General features: G+C 44.0%; 1 long non-coding RNA gene across 2 annotated transcripts; it reads left to right on the forward strand.

Annotated features, from left to right (window-relative positions):
- The first annotated feature begins 4126 nt into the window (after window positions 1-4126).
- Window positions 4127-11033, forward strand: LOC308184888. 2 transcript variants are annotated; one of them, XR_013943005.1, is made up of 2 exons: window positions 4127-5400; window positions 8833-11033. It is a non-coding gene; the product is annotated as an uncharacterized lncRNA (long non-coding RNA). The 2 variants fall into 2 exon arrangements; XR_013943006.1 differs by having other exon boundaries at window positions 8836-11033.
- The last annotated feature ends 4309 nt before the right edge of the window (window positions 11034-15342 follow it).

A 15342-nucleotide genomic window follows, 5' to 3' on the forward strand; every position in this document is an offset into this window, starting at 1 on the left:
CATTTTCATAATGCTTAGAAAACTTCATCTCCTTTGTTTGGATAGCCACCTAAGGCTTACGTTGTAGTTGTTGGAGGAGAGGCTTAATTTAAAGTAGGAATTGTTCTTATTGAGTTGGCATGGATATACTTTTTTAGGTTGCACATGCTGGAATACAGTGCTCATTTGAGCCCAGGAGATGTGAACCTGAGGGTGCAGGAGAAATAAGGATATATCTATTTGAATTTCCCCATGTCTCTTCAAGATAAAGACTTTGCTTGATCAAGTCCATAGTCTTGCAAAATTTAATACCTGCTCCTTACTTAAGTACTTTTCCAACCCTGAGTTAGTTAAAAAGGAAATGGCAAAAGATGATCCAAGGAACATACTTCAAAAATTAGCCTTGGCAACAGCTGTAGTGTGAACTTCTATCTTAGTAGTCCATTTTATTAATTGCATGTTACATTCCAGTATATTGTGCTGAAGGTTATAATAGCTGTTGTGGTTTAACCCAGCGGGCAGCTAAGCACCATGCAGCTGTTTGCTCACTCTCCCCTCCACAGTGGGATGGGGGAGAGAATCGGAAAAAGTAAAAATTCATGGGTTGAGCTAAAGACAGTTTAGTAGGACAGAAAAAGAAGGAAAATAATAATAATAATAAAACAATACCCAAAGCAAATGATGCACAAGGCAATTGCTCACCATCTGGCAACCAGTGCCTAGTCAGTCCCTGAGCAGTGGCAGCCCCCTTGGCCAATTTCCCATATTTTTATTGCTCGGCATTGTGAGAAACACTCCGTAGCCAATAACTCAGGCTCAGGCAAGGATCTCAGTGAAGTAGTAATTTATTCGCGATTGCCATGGCGGGCGTCCCACAAGCAGGAGCACACCTGCTGGTTCCAAAACACAGTTTATATACTTTTTGATGACAGGACCCTCCCCTGTTTCCCCACTGAGTGGGTAATCCAGGTTCACAATCCATCTGATGCTTCCCAGACAATGCATGGCCTTCAGTTGCCGGCCTGTTAAATTTCAAATTTCTTTTTACTTTTTTACTGTTTGAAGTGGTAATGTTTCTTCACTTATCTGACTTGACTTAACACCGTGATTTTCACCTAATTGTTCTAAGGAGTCTGGTTGTCTGCATTTTACAAGGTCGCCTGCTAAGTTTTCTTATCACTGCAAGCATATCTCAATACCCCATTCCTTACCTTTAAACAATTTAACTCTGCAAAAACAACATTTTTATTCCCACAATTCCCCCCTTTTCTTCTTTTTAAATTGTTGATTTTTGCAAAACTTTTCTCTAAGGTGTAATTTGGTATATATCTTCCTCTTCTTCTCCTTCTTTGCTTTCCATCTCCTCTAATATCATCACCTTATCTGAGTAAGGTGGTGGCTTTGTGGTCATTTGTTTCAATAGTGCAGTTTCAATTAATCGCTGTACTAGTCCTCTTACACAGGGGATAATGCAACAACCAACGGCTGTCAAAACTCCTGCTACTACGATCAAGGATGTAAATATGCCTAATTTTTCTGCCAATTCACTGGCAAGGGTGGTAAACCCTTGCAATGCTCTAGTTACTATGCCATCTGGGGCAGTATTGTTGGGTATAAAAGTGCAACAATGGTTGCTCAGTATCACACACACACACACCTCCTTTCTCCGCAAGCATCATATCTAATGCTATTCTGTTTTCCTAAGCCATTTTGCTGGTGGCACCTAGTTGTTCAGCGATTCCCCTTATCGCATCCCTTGTATAATTTATGAATCTCTGCTGATTATAATAAATATAAGTAATCCAATCCACGTTCTTATTGATCGTTACCCACCAGAACAGTGACTCAAACCCTGCAGCAATTTGATTCCTGGCTTCCTGTTCATCAGGAACTCCTCTAGGCACCCCAATAGAATCTATGTACGCTCTATCATCAAATGATACTCCTAAGCTTCTTTTACTTCTTCTGGGTATTTGTGATGTTTCTCTTTCAAATGCCAGGGTGAAGGGTATAGCTAATTGAACAAGTGCACAAGTGCCTCCCCAGTTAGATGGTAGGGTGGACCTTAAGATCTTCCCTCCACAGTACCACCAGAGATCTGCCCTGGGGATCTCAAGTCTTGAGCAGTTTCCCATCAAGTCCTCGGTAGCATTCAAGGTCCTCGTGCACAAGGCAAATTCTCCCAGATGCCGGGCAGCACTCACACCCTGCCGTGAGAGGCAAGCTGTATGGTTACCTATAGCTGTAGAGAATGCAGGGGGAACCCTGGTATTGCTATCACACAAGGAAGGGAACAGCAAAGAGAGAGACTTACAGGCTTATGAGACTGAGAGATGAGTGAGAGACTGAGAGACTTACTCATTTCCCCAGGCAGTCTTTTCTTGGTACAATGCAATCATACATCGCATTCCCTAGGAATCCTTGGTCCACCCCAATGGGCAGGGCACTCTCTGGGCAATCGGTCATCCCGAGGCACAAGCATAGCAATCGCTATGGTTGAGACTCTGGACAGTATATTTGACCCATTCTATCCAGGAATTCACATCCCCATACCCTGTTTCAATCTCAAATGTTTGAACTGCCGCATTTCAAAGAGGGCCTCCTGTTTTCTCTCCTGTTTTCTCCTTGAGTTTCTCCCTTTCTCTGATGGAAATAGAGGATCGTTTCCATACAGCTATTCTCAATCTGGCTGTTGGGTCTCTCCCAGTTATTTGTTCTCTCTGCTCAGTTGTCATTGGGCATTTAAATCTCCACAAGCTAACACCTCACAAGCATCAACCATGACAGATTGTGGTACATAACCCTCTGTCACATTCACCCATATTTTGACGGGGTATCCCGTCTTACTATTATCTGGTCATGCCTTTTCCAAGTTGCCAATTGACCAAGGCTTTCTCTGAGGCCTACAATCACTAAAAACAAAATTAATAATTGATTTTTCCCTGTCATTATTTTTAACCCTTAGGTTTCCAAATAATCATCAATGCAAAGAATAAGATGTACACTACTACTATAACAAATTCCCCTTGGGAGCACTTCAATTCACTATAGGTCTGTCCTTTCTCTCAATCACAAGTCACACTCATTAGCTACCTGTGAAAATAAAAGGTTAGTTTACAATTGTAAGCTCTTATCCAGCTCAGAGTCCAGTATGAGATTTTTTTCTCTTTGATTTCAGCTTCCAACAAGTCTTCTGTAGGAACAGCTTCCCAGGTACTAGGGTCAAAGGATGCCTTCACTCGAGTATAATGAGTCCAACCTTTTTCCGCAGTTCCTATGGCTGTTTCAGTGGTTAGTAGTAGTTGGAAGTGTCCTTCCCATTCAGGCCGGAGTTGATCCTTTCCAGGTCCAAATCAGGACCCAATTTCCCACGGGTCCTGAGAGATGACAAAGAAGAGGACAACCCCAGAATACAGTTCTTAAGAAAATTCTCTTGTTTCGAATTGTGGTATCTCATCCCTTCTGCCAGATAGGGTAATCCGAACAGCATCTCATACGGTGAAATTCCTATATCGTTTCTTGGTGCTGTTTGAACCTGTAGGAGTGCTAAAGGTAAGCATTTTACCCAAGGAAGTTGGGTTTCTAACACTAATTTAGTTAATTGCTTCTTTAATGTCTGGTTCATTCGCTTTACCTTCCCAGAAGAGGAGGGGTGCCAGGGGGTGTGAAAATCCCACTCAATCTCTAAGGCCTGCATTAACCCTTGCAGTACTTGTGAAGTGAAATGACTTCCTTGATCTGAATCAATGTTTTCAGCTATCCCATATCTAGGGACTATTTGCTCCAGTGATACCTTAGTCACCGTGTTTGCAGTGGCAGATACGGAGGGGAAAGCTTACACCCATCCAGTCACGTGGTCAACTAGGACAAACAAGTACTTAAGTCTCCCTGCTTTAGGTAACTCAGTAAAGTCTACCTGTATACTTTGGAAAGGTCGAATCCCTGGCTCCCGTCCCCCTCTAGGTGAGTTACGAATGACCTTTTTATTTGCCTTTTGACATATGCTGTATCTTCTGCATATTTGCTTCAGTAAAGTGTATATTCCTACACAGACATACTTTCTTAGCACATCACACATTGCTTGCACCTCCCAATGACTCTCTTGATGTAAAACATCATATTTGCCTCATTGGTGCTTTATTCAGCATTTCTCTCCCATCAGGGAGTATCCATTTTCCCTCAGACTTCATGGCTCCTGATTCCTTAAAAAATCTTTCTCTTAAAACTTTTTAGTTCTTTCTTAGTTTTCAACAATTCCCTGAATCCTCTCTGGATTTATTCTTCGTTTTCCCTCAGACATTAGATGCCTTAAATACCTGACTTCTCTTTCTACGTATAGTAATTTATTTTTCAATACTCCCAAGCCCTGCTTTCCCAGAAAGTTGAATAGCTTGTTAGTGGCTTCCTTCACAACTGTTTTCTCCTGTCCTGACAATAAACGATCATCCACATTTTGTAACAGTACTTCCTCCTCGGGAGGCTGGAATTGCTCCAAAATCTGTTCTAGAACTTTGCCCAAATAAATCGGTGGCCCTGTAAACCCCTGAGGTAAAACTGTCCATATGTATTGTTGCTTCCGCCCCCACTTCAGAGTCTTTCCAGTCAGAGGTGAATATATCTTTGCTCTCAGGGCCTGAGAGCACTCCATTAATAACACTGTTATTCCAGTCTACCAATTTACTATTTGAATGCCCAATTTCATCATCAAATCCCTTCCCAATGTAAGGAATAGTCCAGCAATTCGTGCCACTAAGGGGTGTGAAGGGTTAACATTGAGGCCTGGGTTTAGGCGAGAAGAGAACAAAGGGATTTCTTCAGAGAAAAATTGCTGACTTTGCATGGATGTGCAGTAACTTCTGACAGCCGGCCAAGAGACCACTAGATAAGGAGGAAGAATATGAGCCTCCCTGTCCGAGCGGCCCCCGAGAAACTAACAGAGACTGATAAGCAGGCGCACCTGGGAGGACTTCGGATTCGGGAAACCAATTATAATAACCCTGCCTCTTCTAGAAGTAGTAATGAATATGTATTAGCCTAGGAGCATAAAAACCAGCCGCCTTACGTAACAGGTGTGCGTCCTGGTGGAGCAGAGACTCCCGGCGCACCCAGCGCTGTTTGCTTGCCTCTATTCATTTAATAAATTGTAAACTTTGATTGTAATCCTATTTGGGACTCAGTCATTTATAACAATTGGGGGCTCGTCCGGGATGGTCTTGGTTCCTGAATTCTGACTTGATCTAGGAGGGGCGCCCCCACCATTTGGTGGCTCCTGTTCGAGTCAGGTCGGGGCTAATGCCATCTTGAACCTGAATAAGGGCAAGCAAAGATTTAGATTTTTTTTATGAGCTCCCTTTGCCGGCTGCAGCACTATATTTTGCCCGTAATTCTGCGCGCGAAGATCCGAACGAAGACGACGGAGTCGTAAGTATTTAAGGCGTATACCGTTCGGTTGGGTGGGATTCGGTTGCCTGTGTGTGTGTGAGAGTGTGACTGAGACGGAACGTAGTTCCGAAGCGATTGTGGAGGTCTTCTAACCGCGGTTCCAATCTCCCGCGAGGGACTTGGCCGGTGAAGGACCGAAGCGATTCCTATAGGATTCGTGGGTGGGTGACAGGTCCTAAACCCCCTGCAAGACACTCTCACTAAGGCAACCAAGGGCTGTAGGAATTGCCACAGTAAAATTCCTAGATGGGTCAGACAAAATGGAAGACCCGGGACCAGAGAAAAGGGAGCAAATTACCAGACATACCACCAGAAAGTCCATTAGGGATAATGATTAGAAATTGGAACGATAGGGGCCCCAGAAAAGGAAAAAAGTAAATTAAAAATGGTCCAGTATTGTATGACAGAATGGCCGAAGGAGCCTTTAAGACCACATGTCTTTTGGCCCGTTTTCGGATCCTTCGAAGACTGGGTTTGCCAGGCCTTAAATATACATGTTAATTCAAAGGAACCTTTTTAGCCAGGAGGAAAGTGATTATGCAGGATTATGGATCAGGATCTCATGTCCTTTTCCAGCCTCAATATTTACACTAAAAGCAGACGAGAAGTTTGACGAAGAAGAGAACAAAAAAATAAAAAATAAAAAAAAAGGAAAAAGAAAAAGATGATGAATGGGAGCCATTGGATAACCTACCACCTCTATATCCTAACAATCCACCCCCGGTGGTGCATCTTGTAATCCTATTTTGTTCTTAAATGTTTTGACTGTGTCAAGGAGGAAGGTGGGAGCATTATCTAAGTAACAGTTTAGAAGTTTGGGTATATTCGCGGTGGTGTTTGGTCAGTTTCCCAAGTATCGGGGGAGAGGGGCTGACATTATCAAAGTGGTAGAACGGAGAGTCACTTCTTTGGTGGTTCGGGCCTGAGCCCTGGGAATTCGGTAAGAAGGGGGAGAGCGAATTTATTTAGGCCTCAATACCTTTTTAAACCCCCATCTTGACGGATACACAGGAGTGATTCCTTGTTTTGTGTAGGCTTACTAACAAAGTGCATGAGAAAAATTAGCATTTGGCTTGAAATTCGGTCTTATTGAAATGTAAATTTTGTGGAAAAGGTGTTATTGTTTGTCTAGAAGACAGAAGGCTGAGTGCTTCAGGTGTTTTTCCGAAGTCCTGCGGATTTATGATTGGAATGGGGCTCATTAATAATCTGAAATAGTAAAGTTTGTATGTGGAAAGAAGAGTTTAATCCCAGAGAATTGGGACATTTGGGAAGAAGATTAGGAAAAGATAGTAAAAACCTGCAATAAAAAGGTTTGCGTGGAAATTGAAACAAGGGACAGTAAGTAATATAAATAAATAAAAGGGAATGGGAAATCAAGGAAATGAGTAAAATCCAAAACAAAGACGTCCTAAAAAAAAAAAAAAGCCTCCTTGGGTGCATATTGGCACATTGGAAGGATATTGTTAGAAATGGGGGCACAGAAAGCAAGAGGACTTTCACTAAGTATTGCAATCAATGGTGGCCACTATATAAACTAAATGGCCACTTTATGGATCAATCGACTATAACAGTGTCTTGCAATTAATGTTTTTGAGGAGAGAAGGAAAATAGGATGAAATGTTGTATAGTGATATGTTGTTTCAGCATGTTGCAGGGAAAAGGTTTGGAATTAAGTTGGCCCCTGACTGAGCCTTTGGTGTTGGCATTAGAAAAGTACAGGCTGGAGAAAGATAAAGGAAGTGTTAAAAGGGGTGTTGGAGGTGTTAAAGGTTGTGTGGCATGTAGTATTTGACAGAGCTGTTTGAAGTTGAATGAGCAGGGAAAGAGGATGTAGGAATGTTAATAGTTCCGTCTCAACCCGAGGCTGAGATCTCTAAATCGCGGTGTGAGCCCTCTGGGGCAGGGGGACCGTGATGGGTCCGAGAGAGTTGTCGTGGAAACAGAAAAGCAGCTAACTCTTAAAACAACCTGAGTTCGTGTGTGAGCTCAGATTGCCAATGGGACCGCTCAGGGAACTGTCAACGATTGCATTCCCCTGACCGACCCCCTCACTGAGACCCTAATCACCCCGGAAATTATGTAAATACCAAAATCTGGTTAAATTGGCTATTGGGAATTGAGAATCTGTTCCAACAAGGTCCAAAAGAAACCCCTATGGAATTTATGGAATTTTTGAATTTCTGGACCAACTTTGAAATGCAATGAAAAAAAAAAAAAAATAGACCTGGCTTAAAAAAAAAAAGAAAAAAAAAAAGAGAGAGAGAGGCAACTGGCTAGCCTCTTTCCAGGGCAATCGGCCCCTGATATCAGAAAGAAATTGTCTTAGGCTGCAGGACAAACTTACAACAGTCAGGAATGATGGGGACCTGGGGCATCTACCCTAGCAGGTCCACTAGTTGAAATAAAGCTAGGAAACGAAGACAGAGGCTTGAATTTTTTGTTGGTTATGGGAGCTTCTTTCTCTGTGTTAATTAGGCTGTAAATGTAATAGGAGCAACATATTCAGTGTTAAATAGTTTAAAAGGACGATTAGGAACTAAGACAACTACAATAATTGGAGCCACAGGGAAAGAGGAGGAATGGTCATTCTTACAACCCCTTGATTTGCGTTTTGGGGGTAAGGAACTAACCCATGAATTTTAGTATGTACCAGAATGCCCGATGCCACTCTTGGGACGGGATCTATTAGCCAAATTAGATGCAACAATAACCTTTGAGGATGGAGAATTAATAATGAAGGTACCTGAGTCCAAAGTAGGCCAAATCCTAATGATCAAAGATAAACCCTTTGTTAATATTCCAAGAGAAGTAGAAAATGCAGTTATAGCAACAGTACGGGAAACAGATGTACCAGGGAAGTCGAAACTGGCACAACTGGTAAAGGTGGAATTAAAGGAAGGAGCCAAACCTGTTTGAATCAAACAATATCCGCTTAAGATAGAAGCTAGGCACGGGAATGGTGAAAATTATTGACAAATTTCTCAAATATCAGATTCTGGAAGAATGTAAATCGGAATACAATACTCCAATTTTTCCAGTAGAGAAGCCCAATGGCGAGTATAGATTTGTACAAGATCTTAGAGCAATACATGAAATAACAAAGGATATTCACCCGGTAGTAGCTAATCCTTACACATTGTTAACATCTGTGAAAGGGAAATATAAATGGTTTACCGTGATAGATTTAAAGGATGCCTTCTTTTGCATACCTCTTGATAAAGATAGTAGAAAATTATTTGCCTTCAAATGGGAAAACGTATTGAAGTTTTTGGACCACATATGGTAACAACCGTTTTGGAACAAAGTGGGGGGGGCACTGGTTATCACCCAGCCGGATGATGAAATATCAGGCAATCCTAACTGAACAAGATGACATAACCTTGAAAACGACTAACCTGTTATATCCAGCAGTATTTCTAGGAACCGTTCCAGAAGAAGGACCGTTGGAACACAATTGTGTGGAAATAATCGAACATACGCCAGCCACAAAGATTTGAAGGATGTACCCCTTGAAAGGTATTCAGTGGGAATACCACACTCCGTGGCACCCACAAAGCTCAGGGAAAGTAGAAAGGATGAATCAAACAATAAAACAACAATTGGCTAAGTTAATGATCGAGACACAGCTGCCCTGGACGAAATGCTTACCATTGGCACTTTTAAACATAAGAACTAAACCACACAGTGAGACTGGATTATCATCATATGAAATGTTATATGGTATGCCTTATTCTCAAGGGATGCCCCTAGGGAACAATGTAGTTGAGGATCATAGTATCCAGAAATACATAATTACCATTGGAAGGAGATTACAGGAGATAAGAGAAATTGGGATGATGACTCAGACACCACCTTTAGGATTTGCTATTCATAAAATACAACCAGGAGACAAGGTCTTAATAAAAACCTGGAGAGAAGAATCATTGAACCCCCGATGGGAGGGACCGTACCTTGTTTTACTTACTACTGAAACAGCTGTGAGAACAGCAGAAAGGGGTTGGACCCACGCATCCAGAATAAAAGGACCAATAACTGCCGAAGCCTGGAGGGTTGAGTCCACTCCTGGGGAACTGAAACGGAGACTAAAGAGGAACTGATATCCCAGCAATGAGGTTCTGCATGAATTAAGGGCACTGGATAAAGAGGACAAGGCTGAAGGGAGGAAAGGGAGAAGGCAAGACCGGGGTAGGACCCTCCACTGCGGCGTGTATGGTCTACCGAGGGAGGCAACCCCTATGGGTATTGACCGCTGAGTGAGAGTGCCTCGACCGGACTTCTCCCACACCAAGATCAGTTTGTCCTGAGAAAAATAACATGAGAACCTTTTAAACCCATAATAAAATTGTGATTAGTTTTTCCAGGAGCTGGATCACCCTGAAGGGCTGAATGGTAACACAAGCTCTGAAAGCGGGCCCAACCCCATGATTGAAGGCGCTTCCCACACTCTCAAGATTGGACGGCGAAAAAGGCTTATAATATGACAGATCGCCAAAGAGAACTGAATTGTGACTGTAAGTGGAAACCCAACGTGGGAGCTTGGAAGCGTGCATATATGAGTACAAACGGGGCAGACATTGTAACAGGACCACTCGGTAACAAGGACACTCTGTATTATCACGCCCCAAAGGGTAAAGATGGATGGGATGGTCATTTTCCAAATGGGACGTGGGCCCTAAAGGGACATTATTGGGTGTGTGGCAAACATGCTTACAAGAGGCTACCCGGAAACTGGTCGGGAATATGCTATGTGGGGTACATAAGACCCTTGTTCTTTTTATTGTCACAAACACAAGGAAATCATTTAGGAATAAGATTATATGATGACCTGAACAGAGTAAAACGATCTATTGATACTTCCTTATCCGGGGATAGTGCCCAAAAATGGGGAAAGGATGAATGGCCTCCTGAAAGAATCATACAGCATTATGGGCCAGCTACCTGGAACCCGAATGAGTTGGTATCAGGAGCCCGAGAACCTATTTATAATTTGAACCGAATAATTAGGTCGCAAGCTATCCTCGAAGTTGTAACCAATCGAACAGCGACGACCTTGGATCTTCTGGCTGATCAATCCACTCAGATGAGGAATGCTATCTTTCAACGTAGAATGGTCTTAGACTATTTACTAGCAGAAGAAGGGGGAGTGTGTGGAAAACTGAACGATTCTAATTGTTGTTTACAAATTGATGATAATGGAAAAGTGGTTAAGCAGATAACAAAAGAAATTAAAAAGCTAGCCCACGTCCCAGTACAAACTTGGAAGGGTATGGATTGGGATTTCTTTCCATGGTTGCCCGGTGGACCATGGGTTAAAAGAATGCTATTTTTATTTTTATGTGGTGTAATGACATTATTGTTTATACCTTTTATGATACCTTGCTTTACGTTGTTGATACGGCGGATAATAAATAGCACCCAATTTGTGATGACTTTGGGAGAGAAAAGGTGATGTGTCGATAATGATGCTTAAGAAATGGACACCCCGAGAACTGACTGATGAAATCCAACTGCTACTAACAAAAGCTGAAGAAGAGACACGAATTGATGATACTAAAAAAAAAAAAAAAGGGAGGAATTGTAAGGAATAGTCCAGCAATTCGTGCCACTAAGGGGTGTGAAGGGTTAACATTGAGGCCTGGGTTTAGGCGAGAAGAGAACAAAGGGATTTCTTCAGAGAAAAATTGCTGACTTTGCACGGATGTGCAGTAACTTCTGACAGCCGGCCAAGAGACCACTAGATAAGGAGGAAGAATATGAGCCTCCCTGTCCGAGCGGCCCCCGAGAAACTAACAGAGACTGATAAGCAGGCGCACCTGGGAGGACTTCGGATTCGGGAAACCAATTATAATAACCCTGCCTCTTCTAGAAGTAGTAATGAATATGTATTAGCCTAGGAGCATAAAAACCAGCTGCCTTACGTAACAGGTGTGCGTCCTGGTGGAGCAGAGACTCCCGGCGCACCCAGCGCTGTTTGCTTGCCTCTATTCATTTAATAAATTGTAAACTTTGATTGTAATCCTATTTGGGACTCAGTCATTTATAACACCAACAAGTTAGTCCCTGCCTTGGGTACATACAATAATTGCCCAGAGATCATTTTATCCCCTAGTCTCAGCTTGGTATCCCCCAAAGGTGGCACTGTTATCCCAGCCCCTTCTACCCCCATCACTTTTTAGGGTTTCATTAGTTAATTTAATCCCTGATACTTTACAGGCCAGTAATGACCTAGCTGCCCCAGTGTATTGGGTTCGATGGCAAGGTTCGGGGGGGGGGCTGCAGTGGCAGCCCCCACGAGGAGAATCCAGAAACTGCCCCTGGCAGATAAGGGACAATTTCATCCGGCCCCAAAGGGGCCCACCGCTGCCCAGAGCCAAGCCATGAGCAACACAGTCCGTGCCTCTGTGAGAGCACATCCACGAAAACAAACAAAAATCTGCTGCTCAACAGCAGCTGGGAGAGCAAGGAGTGAGAAACCTCCCCGCAGACACCAAAGTCAGCACAGAAGGAGGGGGGTGGAGGCGCTCCAGGCACCGGAGCTGAAACCCCCTGCAGCCTGTGGAGAGGCCCCTGGTGGAGCAGGCTGCCCCCCCCCGCGTCCCGTCCCCCCCCCCCCCCCCCCCGCCCCGTTCTCGATACTTGGGAAACTGACCAAACACCACAGCAAATATACCAAAACTTCTAGACTGTTACTTAGATAATGCCTACATCCTCTTTCCCTGCTCATTCAACTTTCCCAACTCATTCAAAAAACAGCTCTGTCAAACATTACATACCACATCTTTAACACCTTCAATAACCCTTTTTAACACTTCTTCTTATCTTTCTCCAGCCTGTACTTTCACCAAAGTCTCAGTCATTAGCCAACTTAATTCCATACCTTTCTCCCTCATCCCATTTTCCTTCTCTCCTCCTTCTTCCACTCCGGATATTCCTACCTGAAGTGGCCAGCCTGCCCACACTTAAAACATCCCATCAAAGCCTGTCCCTGCTAAGATTCAGGCCGCAACACGGGTAGCTTTCCTTGCCTGCCATTCCTTCATCTCTCTTCCTCTCTTTTCCATCCTGGCCCTGACTCCCCCTGAAGATTTTCTTCCTCTTTCTCCAACCCTCTGCCTGACTACCTGCTACACTGTCAATACCATTAGTTTCACTGTCTGCTTTTCCTTCTCATCTCCCCTCTTGACACACATGTTCAGGGCCTCCTGCAGGAGGGCCCCCCAGTGACTGTTCACTACATCCCCCCACCTTCTGGAGCATTTTCTGGGTATCTTGCCAGGCTTTAATCACAAAATGAACTTTCAAGAGCCCTTGGGATACCGGGTCCTCAGGATTCATCCCCAAGTACTTTCTCATTCTGACCCCAAGTTTCTCATATGATTTCTGTGTTGCACACTATTATTATTCCAGCCAGGATCGGCAAGTGGGTATTTCTGCCCTGCCGGTATTACCCCTGGTCCTGGAGGATGAGCTCTTTCCCATTTTTGTAGAGCAGCTCTCCTCCTGATCATTCCCATTTCTTTCCCTGTAAACAACATATTTATATACATAATTCCCCCCCCCAAGAGTATAAGTTAGGTCCTAGGAAACTCCTAGCCTCTCTGCTGGTAAGGAGGGGCGGAAGTTCACTTAAGAGGATAGACAGTTCGTGCTAGTACTGTTAGTATCAGGGAAGGCAAAATTCTCAGTACCTCTTCTACCTTGTTTTAATTCTTGCCAGAGCCTAGAGTACGCTCTTCTCTAGGGACAGTGTTAATAGCAGTCCCTGTCTCCTTTCCTGGAGTGACTGCTGCTGCCACCGGTGCAATATTAGGATTACAGGGAGCATAACTTGGCTCTTCCTCCGAAAAAAAAGAATCTTATTGTTTACACATAAATTTAAAGCCTGAATTTTCATCAGGCCTGTATTTTGGCCAAAATACTGCTGTTTCCTTAATTGGTTCTTTTGCCCAGACTAATACACAATATTTAACCATTTTTTTTCTTTTATCATCTCCTCTAATTTTGAGATTATTTTTCCAATTTCTTATAATTCTTCAGGAAGAACTTTCGGTAGGCACTCCCCCAGGGATATCTCCCTGTCTCCCTGTCCCCTGGAACTCATATTTCCCATTTTTCCTGTTCTGAAAAATGGGGGTGTACTGCCAAGCACTTCCCCGTGCAAGGACTACCGCACACCAAATTTCCCTGGTGTACTGCCAAGCACTTCCCTGTGCAAAGGCTTACCATACACCAAATTTCTCGAGACTCTTCCTTTCTCTCCCTTATCTCACGCTTCGTCCGTCTCCGGCCGCGCCCCTCGCGGAGCTACGGAACCGCGGATCAGGACTCCACACTCGCTTCGTACAAAAGTACGTCTCAATCACACGTCACACAGAGTCTCACCCGACCCACCCCCAAGGCAATACTTAATATTTCTTACCTTGGTCTGTGCACAGAGTTACCGGATCAATTCTTAAAACCCGGAGTGCCTACCTTCTTCCTTTCCCCAATACTTCACGGATCCTCTTTAATCAGTCTCGGGCCCTCTGTCAGCTTTCCGCAGAACCACCGTCGATGCACAGGACCGCTGAAATCAGCGGGGCATGCCTTCCTGCTGCTGCGGCGGTGGGGCTCCCCAGTAGGTGACTGGATCCCGGACGAGCCCCCAAATTGTGAGAAACACTCCGTAGCCAATAACTTAGGCTCAGGCGAGGATCTCAGTGAAGTAGTAATTTTTTCGCGATTGTAATGGCAGGCGCCCCACAAGCAGGAGAGCGCACCTACTAGTTCCAAAACACAGTTTATATACTTTTTGATGACAGAACCCTCCCCTGTTTCCCCACTGGAGTGGGTAATCCAGGTTCACAATCTATCTGATGCTTCACAGACAATGCCTGGCCTTCAGTTGCCGGCCTGTTTTTGAGATGGTAATGTTTTCTCCCCTTATCTGGCTTGACTTAACATAGTGATTTTCACCTGATTGCTCTAAGGAGTCTGGTTGTCTGCATTTTAGGAGGTCACCTGCTGAGCTTTCTTATCACTGTAAGCATATCTCAATACCACATTCCTTCCTTCTAAACACTGTAACACTGCAAAAACAACATTTCTATTCCCACACTAGGTAAGCTGTCCTGGTTGTGTCCCCTCCCAGCTTCTTGTGCGCCTCCAGCCTCCTTGCTGACAGGGCAGCCCGAGAAGCTGAAAAGTCCTTGGCTTAGTGTAGTAAATGTTCTGCAAATACTAAAGCAACAGCGTGTTATCAACATCATTCTCATCCTAAATCCAAAACACAGCACCATTTTGCTCCATTTCAGAAGCACGTTTAGTGATGTGATGTTGTGGTTTAACCCGGCTGGCAGCTAAACACCACACAGCCGTTCGCTCACCCTCCCCCCTCCCTCTCTGGGATGGGGGAGAGAAACGGGAAAGTGAAGCCGGTGAGTTGAGATAAAGAAAGTTTATTAAGACAGGAATATAATAATATAAGGAATATAAGGAATATAATAATAATAATAATAATAGTGATAGTGATAATGATAATAGTATTAACAATAATAATGTGTAAGAAAACAAGTGATGCACAATGCAATTGCTCACCACCCGCTGACCGATGCCCAGCCTATTCCCGAGCAGCCGGCCCCCCCACCCCGGCCAGCCACCCCTATATATTGTTTAGCATGACGTCAGATGGTATGGAATACCCCTTTGGCCAGTTTGGGTCAGCTGTCCTGGGTCTGTCCCCTCCCAGCTCCTGCTGCACCCCCAGCCTGCTCACTGGCAGGACAGAGCGAGAAGCTGAAAAGTCCTTGGCCTGGTGTAAACACTGCTCTGCAACAATTAAAACATCAGCATGTTATCAGCGCTCTTCTCATCCTAATCCAAAACATAGCACCCTACCAGCTACTATGAGCTACTTAACTCTGTCCTAACTGGAACCAG

This window comes from Anser brachyrhynchus (assembly GCF_964034855.1).
Source record: "Anser brachyrhynchus genome assembly, chromosome: W".
Classification (NCBI taxonomy): Eukaryota; Metazoa; Chordata; class Aves; order Anseriformes; family Anatidae; genus Anser; species Anser brachyrhynchus.